Source organism: Vigna umbellata, chromosome 9, assembly GCF_029865625.1.
Source record: "Vigna umbellata cultivar VRB3 chromosome 9, Vumbellata_1.0, whole genome shotgun sequence".
NCBI classification, from domain to species: Eukaryota; Viridiplantae; Streptophyta; class Magnoliopsida; order Fabales; family Fabaceae; genus Vigna; species Vigna umbellata.
In genome coordinates this window covers 28,162,184-28,173,683 of record NC_142173.1, presented here as the reverse complement: position 1 = coordinate 28,173,683, position 11,500 = coordinate 28,162,184, and the positions used below count along the sequence as shown (strand labels likewise).

The 11,500-nt window shown below is 33.5% G+C and overlaps 1 pseudogene; it reads left to right on the top strand.

Annotated features, from left to right (window-relative positions):
- The first annotated feature begins 7,105 nt into the window (after window positions 1-7,105).
- Window positions 7,106-11,462, top strand: LOC148193140 (receptor-like protein EIX2; annotated as a pseudogene).
- Window positions 11,463-11,500: the final 38 nt, after the last annotated feature.

Genomic DNA, 11,500 nt, shown 5'->3' with positions numbered 1-11,500 from the left:
ATGTGTCGTTCTTGTTAAACCCTCCATCTTCGTGAGAACTGACAGAGCGATATTGCTTTCGACACTAATTGCAAGTGGAAGAGGAACATGAATGACCCATAGACATTCTTGGTCTTGCATCTTCCGCCTTGCATCTTCAACCTTCAAGTGCTTTAACCCACTACTTGCCAATTTTAATCCAAGAAGAACGAACCCTAATTCTCTAATTGCTCATCTTTTGATTCAACCGCCTCTGCATATGCCACATTTTAATTTTCACCACCAAACCCTAATTTTTAAATGTTTCATATAATGAAATTCCAGATAAGACCCTATGTCACGTATTAAAAGTATTCTACGTCAAGCTGACAGGTCATGAGAAAGTTAATCCGTTAATCCAATTTAATAGTAAAGAGTCAATTACTTTAATTTTTTATTTTTAAAAACCCAATTTGGGAAAAAATAGAAAAGGAACTTATTTGAAAAAATTTCAACCAAAATAGAGACTACAGTGGCTTAACTTAAATATAATCATAACACTGAATAAATAAATATATATATATATTTTTTTTTCAGCTAGTCTATGAAGTTCCGAAACGACATGGAGGAATGCTCTCGCAATTCTGACGCATTAAAGACAAGGACACATATAGTCTAGGCTTGCATAACACAATGTCACACACACTTCTTTATGTCAAACAAGACCCTATTGTCGAACGCGTCAGAGAAGATAAGGCCTAGTTGTTAAAATCGCCAGAGCAGACATAACGCAGAGGAAAGAAAGAAAGAAGAGAACGAAAGTAAAGTAACACGAGAATGAAAAAGTTTATTATTTAATAATTTAATAATCTAATTATATTAGTAATTTAATATTTTTATGAAATTTAGATTTTTTTCAATTTAAATTTATATTTAAATATGATTTATTATATTATTATATACTTATTATTATATTGTATTTTTCTCTTTGAGAGCACTTTTATACTTTTATTTTATTTTTAAATTATGGAACATGAAATTACAACTTTAATAACTTGAATTTATTTTTTTAAATAATAAATTAAAGTTTTATTAGGTATAAAAATTATAAAAAAATAAACTAAACTTTTGCTTAAGAAAAAATATTAAATATTAAACTAATTTTAAAAAATATAACATAATATTAAATAGTTTAAGAATTTAATATCACTTTTAAAATATATAATATATTAATTGTAATTAATTTCTGTGACGTGTTTTATTTTTTATATTTAAATAAATTAGTTTCTATTAGTTTAATTTATTTGAATTTTATATTTTATTTTTATTTTTAAGTAAATTTTTTATATTTAATTTATTTTTATTATAAGAAATTGAGGTTCACATAGGAATTATGAATGGATATGAGATTTGAAATTGAACGAAGATTTGAGATTGAGCCAGGATTGGAAATGGTTGGGATTTAGGATTAACACAGAAATGAAATAGGGTTTAGTGCAATTCATTTTGGGTACAAAAAAGGAAGATATAGAGTTTATTGCATATGTACTTTAAGGAAATAGATTACTAACTTGAATTGCTCTCTTAACAAAAATCATATACTGTAAACTAAGTTCGTGTAAACAATTTTAATGTTAGTTTAGCAAACAGTTTTTCTAAAAAGAATTCAAAATTTTAACATCACTCTAATTGATATATTATTTTCACACAATAAAAAAGAGAGTAAAAGTAACTAAGTGTGAGCATCGTTTTAATCAACTCAAATTATTATTTTACATAAATTATGAAAAATACATCGTGTTGTTTTAAATTTCCTTTATCCCACATCAATAGAGTTTTATTTTTTACCGACACTATCTTCTCACGTGTTATTTCAAATATTTTTGTAGTGTAATAATATTTTTTCTTTTTAATAATTATAATGTTTTTTTAATTACATATACTATACTATAATAAAAAAAATGGTTTAAACCCTTATTTGGTCCTCATATTTGTGTGTCAATCTCAAGTAGGTTATCATGTTTTTTTTTGTCTCAATCGGGTCCTTAAACTTGTTAAAATGAGCAAATTAAGCCCTCTCCGTTAATTTATCAGTAACGCCATTTGCATTTGCTTACGTGGTGCAAAGATAATGAACTGAGTTTAAAAATTGAAATAGGTGGATAATAGTTATATGAAAAAAATATATACTTTGGAGAGAATAAGGGAAGTAGTTATTTTGAGTGGGAATTTTTTTAAGTTAAACAGAAAAACTGAAATGGGAATTAGGGATTTCTTGAGTTAGGGATTTTGCTGTGGTGAGTGAGTGTGAGAATTAGGGCTTGGTCGACTTTGCGAAGACGAAGACAATCACGTGGTGGTGGAGGAACGAAATTGAAAGTGGATGTCAGTTAAGGTTAGTATCCTATGTTTTACGCTTTTCGCCTTTACGAATATGTAGTTAGGCTGCTTTGTTTATGCTTTGTTGTGGTCCCGAATTTGTTTCGTTGTGGTCTCGATAGTGGTATGTCTATGCGTTTAGGTTATAGTTGATTTAGTACTGTTATTGTGTGATGGATCCCAAGATTGGTATGGGTTATGGGTCCCGAGATTGGTATGTCACTGTTTGTTGAAATGTGTAGAGCGTTGTGGTCCCAAAAGTGTCTTTATGAATTGTTTAGTAGTTGTGGTGACGTTTTCTGTCTGAGTGTTTCCTTAGTGGGGATGTTAGTTTGTTCCCCTGTGTCGTTGATGTCTGATTGTTTGCTTAGTTAGTAAAGAGTGACAAATAATAATATTTCCCCCCAATGTACAGGTGTTAAAAGCTTGTGGTTGAATTATAATATTGCATGACTGAACATATTAAAGTTATGGTCCATCATTGTGGCCATTTTGTTAGTGATGAGAATGGAAATTTAAAATTTGATGGCGAGATAGCAGAATGGTCTTGTGATCCAGACCTGTGGTGCTATTTTGGAATATTAGCTTAAGTGAAAGACTTGGGTTATATAGACATAAAAGAACTTTGGTACAGTTTAAGAGGTCAGTCAGTAGTGCCAGATAGATTAGACTTATTGACTGATGATAAAGGTGCTATGCATATGCTGAATATAGCAAGGTTAAATGATGAAGTTCATTTGTACGTGGTTCATAATACCATGGAACCACATATAATAGAAATGATTGATTGGGTTGATGGTGATGTTAATGATGAAGTTCTTGTTGCAAGAGAGGTGGAGGGTCAGCCTGATGAAGTTGATGTTGCAAGAGAAGTGCAGGGAGAACCTGAGGGTGAGGTTCATGGTGATGTTGAGGGTCACTGTGAGGATGAGGTTGAGGATGAGGGTGAGGCTGATGTTCAGCCTGAAGTTGGAATAGAAATGGAGGAGGGTCACTGTGAGGCTGAGGTTGAGGCTCAAGTTGGAACAGAATTGGAGGAGGGCGACTGTGAGGGTGAGGTTGAGGGTCAAGTTGGAACAAAATTGGAGGAGGGTGAATGTGAAGTTGCAAAACAAATTGAACATGTGGAGGATGGTCAAGTACATTATGTAGATGAGGTTGAGGTATATGATGTAAATGATTTTGAGTTGGAAGATATAGAAGAGGATGAGATTGAGGATGATCATGTGGCTGCGGAAGAGGCTGGAGATGATGGTGAGGATGATGAGACTGGAGATGATGGTGAGCATGAAGAGGTTGGAGATGATGGTGAACATGAAGAGGCTGGAGCCATGGCAAAAGATAATGTTAAGGGGTCACTCAAGGAATAATATAGAAGAATATATGATTATGCTCATGAACTTCTAAGAACAAATCCAGGTTCAATAGTGTAAATAAAGGTTTAAAATAGTAATGAGGAGTGTATATTCCATAGAATTTATGTATGCTTGAAAGCATGCAAAGATAGCTTCATTAGTTGTAGACCCATCATTGGATTAGATGGATGCTTTTTGAAAGGCAAGTATGGAGGGGAGTTATTAACAGTAGTTGGAAGAGATGGAAATGAACAAATTCTTCCCATTGCATATGCTGTTGTTGAGGTAGAAAACAAAGACTCTTGGACTTGGTTCTTGGAGCTTCTCATTGCAGACCTTGGTGGGGAAGCTGTTTGTGGAGCATGTACATTTATTTCATACCAACAAAAGGTCAGTCACTCATAACAAATGTGCTTTTACAACCTACACAAATAAGTCAACTAACATGAGTATTTGAAATTGTAGGAACTTTTGCCAGCAATTCAAGATCTTCTACTTGGGGTAGACCAAAGATTTTGTGTTAGACATTTGTATTCCAACTTCAGAAAGAAATTTCCTGGAAAAGACCTTAAACGTATGATGTGGAGGGCAGCAACAACCACATATCCACAACTATGAGAGGCTGAAATGAGGAAAATTAAAGAGATAAATGTTGACGCATTTAAATACTTGATTGCAATCCCACCTAGGTATGTAATCACTTTTCTCCAAACCTTATTGTTCTTTTACTGTTATATTTGCTTTGACATTTATATTTATTGACATTTTAATCTCCCAGGTTTTGGTCAAGATCTAGATTCAGTCCTAGATCACAATCTAACACTCTTGTCAACAACATGTGTGAGGGGTTCAATAGTGTGCTAGTTAGTAGTAGGTGTAAGCCACTTATCAATATGTTAGAAGACATTAGGGTTTACATCATGAAGAGATGGGCTACGAACAGGACAAAAATGGGTTTGTATCAAGGTTCTGTGTGCCCTAAGGTTCTCAACAGATTTGAAAAGCAATAATGGTTAACCAGATATTGGTTACCAAAGTAAGTTCACACCCACATTTAATTTCTGATCATCATTAACATGTTGCTAACTGTGTTGTCATATGTTTGCTCATGACAAATGGTCATCACATCAATTATTTGAAGTCTTACACATTTCACAATTTGGGGAGCAATTTGTTGTCAATATTGAAAACAAGGACTGCAGTTGTAGAAAGTGGTTAATAACTGGAATTCCTTGCACTCACTCAATAAATGCAATGAAATTCTTGAATTTAAATGCAGAAGACTACATTGGCCATTGGTTTAGGAAGTCTACTTATGAAGAGACCTACAACACCATCATTTATCCTATTAATGGTCAACTTGTCTGGGACATAACTTCATATCCAGATGTGTTACCCCCAAAGAAGAGGACAATGCCAGGAAGACCAAAGAAAAAACGAAGACTAGAGCCTTGGGAGTTGAAGAAGAATGACACTGAATTAAGAAAGGGTGGGAGCAAAAAAACCTGTGTTGTTTGCAAACAACTTGGACACAACAAAAAATCATGTCCACAACGACCTACAACACAATCTGTGCCTCCACCAGATGTGTCTGCTGACCAACCTACTCAACAAACACAACTCACAATCCCTCCACCAAGAGATGTGCCTATTTCTCAGGAGTCAGCTGAATGTCCTTCTCCAAACCTTATTTAATATGTATTGATGAAGGACCGATGTATTATCAATTTTTTTTTTTGGTGTAATGTGTATTGCTCAAGACATATTTAGTGATGAAGACAATGTAGTAACACTTTTGTTTTGGTCTATGTGTACTTCTTGAAGACATAGTTGGTGTAATTTCTATTGATGAAGTAATATCAGCTTTATTTTCTTATGTTATTGACTGAGTAAGATTGATGAAGTAATGATATCAGGTTTCTTTTGTAATGTTAATATCAGGTTTATTTTGTTATCTCATGCACTGAGTAAGACAAAGTTGATGTCAGGTTTTTTTCTTAAATGATAATGAAATCCACTTTTTATTCATGTTGTCAGCAAATGTTTTTGATGTTTAACAAAGTTGCTTTCTGATGTTACTTTCATTAAGCAAATAAGACAGTATTAAGAAGTCAACTTTATATTTAAAACAGACAGACAACAACATTTCATTCCAAACATCCTTCCAAAAGATCACATTACATTCATATAAACCTACTTTCATCGTACTTTCATCAACCTAGTTTCATCAACATTGATATCACAATTACATTACAAACACATGTAACAAACATCATCCCAGTAAAAGCTTAATCCTTTTCTCCAAAATAACTACACTTTTCTCCAAACACCCAATTCTCAGCTTTTCAACATCTCTTTCTTCCATTTCATCACACTTTGTTCCATCTTCTTCAAACTTCTACCCACTTCTTCATTCCTTGCACTTGCACTACTGTCTTCTAAATTCACCACATTTCGAGAATCAATTACTTCTTCACTACACCACTCAAAAAAGTTACATCTAACGAAATCTTCACTCCCAACCTATGCAACAACAAAACACACTCCTTTGTCAACGAAATCAAAACTCTCACCCTGTGGAAAATCAAAACCATACAATAACTCACAAAAATGCTTCCATTAAACTCACCTTGAAGTTAGGGCAACCCCAGAATCTTTTGCCCTTGTTTTGAGGGGTTCTGGCAACGCGAAAGACTGCAGGCCGACCACAAAAGCAACTGGGTTTTACACCCAACCTGCTCCCACTAGCAGAGCTATGTTCAAAGCCCCAACTCGTGCATTTGCAAGAAGAAGAAGAACCAGGCATTTCGTCACTCCAACAGTGCTTCCACAATTCTTCCTAACGAAAACGGAGATGTTAAACACTTTTGAAATGAGGGTATCTCTAAATATTAAGTTTTGATTCTAACAACATCACACGTGGCAATCTATTCACACCAATCAAATTTAATAAACAATGCCTCGTCAACTAAAACAGATTACACATCAGCAAAGACAAACAGCGTTATTGATAAATTAACAAAGAGAGCTTAATTGACTCATTTTAACAAGTTTAAAAACCGAATTGAGACGGAAAATAACATGATGACCCATTTGAGATTGAAACACAAATATGAAGATCAAATAAGGATTTAAACCTAAAAAGGATTAACCTACAGGTGTCTGACTTTGCGTTAATGTTAAAAAAATTTATCAAAGAAAATTGAGAGAGAGGGATGACTTGGAGAAAACATTCGAAACGATTTGACTGAGAGTAGTTGCTATGAGAACACTATGAATTCAAAAAAAGAATTAAAAAAAAAGGCATTTATGATCAGTGAATGCAATATTGAATGTTATATATACGGGTATATATATATATATATATATATATATATATATATATATGGTTAGTGCTGAATTCACCGACACTAATCTAGCTTGAATACTCAGTGCATTTTATCATCCATCAAAGTTCTTCTCTGAGATGATAACACCGACAGCAACGTCAATGATGAATCCGGTTGGTTTAAGATCGATGATGTTTATGGTATGTGTGGTGTTGCAGGTTGTTCATGGACAGCACCAAATCAGATGCCTTCGAAAGGAGAGGGAAGCACTCCTTCAATTCAAGGCTGCCATTGTCGATCACTACGGCATGCTATCCTCTTGGACCACTCCCCACTGCTGCCAGTGGCAGGGAATTCGCTGCAGCAACCTTACTGCCCACATCCTAAGCCTCGACCTTCCTGGTAAATATCCAAATTTTATTCAGACAGCTTATATAAGCGGAGGTTATATAAGCGGAGAGATACACGACTCGTTAATGGAGTTGCCACAATTAGAGTATTTGAATCTCAGTTCCAATTATTTTCGCAATGAGAAAATTCCAGAGTTTCTTGGTTCTCTTAGAAACTTGAAATACCTTGATCTCTCTTCATCTGCTTTTGGTGGAGAAATTCCAACTGAGTTAGGCTCTCTTTCTCGTTTGAAATACTTAAATCTTGCTAATAATCATCTGAACGGTTCAATCCCTCGTCAGCTTGGAAATCTATCCCGGTTGCAGCATTTTGATCTCAGTGACAATGCTGTTGAAGGAAATATACCACCACAACTTGGAAATCTCTTCCAGTTGCAACATCTTGATCTCAGTGACAATGCTTTTGAAGGAAATATACCACCACAACTTGGAAATCTCTCTCGGTTGCATGAGCTATATCTTGGAGGATATGATATTAATTTATCTCATGAAGGTCAGTGGCTCTCAAATCTCCTTTCTTTAACACATCTTTACATGGACTCTGTATCAAATCTAAATCGTTCTCATACTTGGTTGCAAGTGATTGCGGAGCTACCTGAACTAAGAGAACTAAGTTTAGTTGATTGTAGCCTTTCCGATCATTTCATTCTGTCATCCAAACATTCCAAGTTCAATTTCCCTACTCTCTCTGTCCTTCATCTTTCTCAGAACACCTTCACGTCACCAATGGTATTCGAGTGGGTGTCAAACGTCACTTCCAACCTTGTTGACCTTGACCTTAGTGAGAACCACTTGGAGGGTTTCACATCAAGTGATTTTGGCATGGCCATGAATTTGCTTAGGCATCTTGACATCTCCTCTAATTATTTCAAGGCCAGGGATTTGATATACTTCATGAACATATGCACCTTACATTCTTTAAACCTATATTCAAACAATTTGATAGAAGGTCTTTCATCCATTCTCAGTAATTTGTCCAGTGGTTGCGTTAGACACTCATTGCAAGAATTGGATCTGTCATGGAATCACATCACTGGCACTTTGTCTGACATTTCAGTATTCTCTTCATTGAAAACATTGTTTCTTGATGGAAATTGGTTAAGTGGAACGATATCTGAAGGTGTGAAGTTACCATCTACTTTGGAGCGTTTGTCAATTAGCGCAAATTCCTTTAAAGGTGGAATTCCAAAATCATTTGGAAATGCATGTGCTTTGCGCTCATTCAACATGGGTGCTAATAGCTTGAGTGATGAGCTTCCAATGATAATTGCTCATTTGTCTGGATGTGCTAGATATTCATTGCAAGAATTATGTCTGTATATAAATCAAATAAAAGGCACACTACCTGACTTCTCAACATTCACATCTTTAAAAAGATTATATCTTTATGGCAATAAGCTAAATGGAGAGATTCCTAAATATATTCAATTTCCACCTCATTTGGAGGAACTCCATGTGCATTCAAATTCTTTAAAAGGTGTGCTTAGTGACTACCATTTCACTAACATGTCTAAGTTACATGTATTAGATTTATCAGATAATTATTTGGCCTTGACATTTACCCAAAATTGGGTTCCACTTTTTCAGTTGTTCACCATAAAGTTGAGATCTTGCAAATTAGGTCCAACATTTCCGAAATGGTTGCAGACACAAAATAACTTTTTTTATATTGACATTTCAAATGCTGCAATATCAGATATTGTTCCTAAATGGTTTTGGGCTAAATTACCACTACAAAAAGTGATGACAATGAATATTTCATACAACAATCTACAAGGTATAATTTCAAATGTTTCATCAAAGTATGTTTCTAGGTCCATGTCCCTTCAATCAAATCAATTTGAAGGTTCTATTCCTCCATTTCTACGGAATTCTCAAATTCTTGATTTATCAAAAAATAAATTCTCAGATTCTCATTCTATTTTGTGTGGAGATGGTACCAGCCAAAGTTTATTATATTTAGACCTTTCATACAATCAGTTATTTGGACATATCCCAGATTGTTGGAGACAATTGAACTCATTAGTTTATTTGGATTTGACTCACAATAACTTTTCAGGAAAAATTCCTACTTCAATGGGATCGCTTGTTGAACTTCAAGCATTGTTATTGAGAAACAACAACTTAATAGAAAGAATCCCTTTCACCTTGAGAAATTGCACAATGCTAGTAATGCTTGATATGTCAGACAACAAATTATCAGGATCTATCCCTGATTGGATTGGGACAAAAGAAGAATTGCAAATTTTAAGTTTGAGAAAAAATCAATTCATGGGAAGTTTACCTTTAGAAGTTTGTTGTCTAAGAAACATTCGAGTCTTGGATCTCTCAATAAACAACTTATCTGGAAACATTCCTAAATGCATAAAAAACCTTACTTCAATGGCCAATATAGAACAAATTCATTTTGGAGATCATAGCTATGTGATCAACCATGGCTTTTACAAACTTGACAGGCCATATTATTTGAATGCATTGTTGACATGGAAAGGTTCCAAACAAATGTTCATGGATGAAGGTTTGTCACTTTTAAAATCAATTGATCTCTCAAGCAATCATTTCTCAGAAGAAATTCCTGTAGAAATAGAGACATTATCTGCATTGATTTCATTGAACTTATCAAGAAACAATTTGACTGGAGAAATTCCTCCAAACATTGGAAAGTTAACATCACTTGATTCACTTGATTTATCAAGAAACCGACTTGTTGGTTTAATTCTCCAAGTCTTACTCAAATTTATGGACTTGGTGTGCTAGATTTGTCCCACAATCATTTAACAGGAAAAATTCCAACATGCACACAATTACAAAGTTTTAGTACATCCAGTTATGAAGATAATCTCGATCTTTGTGGATCACCACTTGAGAAATTGTGTTTTGAGAATGGATCAACACAAGGACCAAATGTTGAAGTTCATATAGATGAATATTCGCCTTTCAATAATGATTTATTTGTAAGTATGACATTTGGATTTGTGGTAAGCTTGGGGATGGTATTTGGATCAATCTTATTCAAACGTTCTTGGCGACGTGCCTATATCAATTTCTTGAACAACTCAGAAGACTATATTTATCTCAAAATAGCATTCTTTGCTAGAGTATTTAAGCTTAATAAAGATTAACAGGTAAAAATATTATGAGATGCATATAATTTTGCTATATCTCTGTATAATTTTTCTATATTATATAGGTAAGAATGTCATAAGTTTTGTATATAATTTTCCTATATCTCTGTATATCATACGCACATTAGCATACAATTTTTACAATTCAATATAATGAGTTGTTTTTGAAACTAATGATGTCAAAGACATAAGATTTATTAGGAAATATGGTAACTTGTTTTACTTTCTATTCTATATGGATTAGATCATCCAAGTGTTCTTATATATTTTATATTATTTATTTTTCTTTTATACGATAAAGAAAAAAATTAGCTCGTTAACTAAACCGTGACTTTTGAATGCTGAGTCAATTTAATGTGTATTTACTTTAATCTTTTTTATAATGTCCTGGGCAACCTTTTGCAAATTTTGAAAAGTTTGCATGAGTACAAAATAAAATAAAAATAAAATCATTGATGTTCAATACTTGATAGTCTTATGAAAAAAAAAAGGGTTTCCCTTGTTACAATGAAATCATGTTTTTTATCTAAAGTTTTTTTATTATTATTATTAACCTGATTACTGTTCTTAATACTTGAAATTTTAAACATATCAACTGTATTTGTTTAGTGAATAAGAATAAGAAGTTTATTTATTTTAATGTACCTATTTCGAAAAACTAACATTCTTGGTATTTTATTTTTCAATTTTCAGGCACTTGAAACCCATCCTCTTTGCCGAACTCCGCCTTTGAGCTTGTTAATGCTTGGGCAAGGCAATGGTTTCTTCAAATTCACTTGCCCAAGCATGCTGATAAACTGGTGTTCATGTTTGTATTGTTTGATTTTTTACTTTTAATTACATTAAAAACGTCAATAAGCATTGTGCTTGTAATGAAATATAAATTATCATACATTTTATTAATAATTCACTCACTCAATATTTTTCTTATCGTACCAACTTCG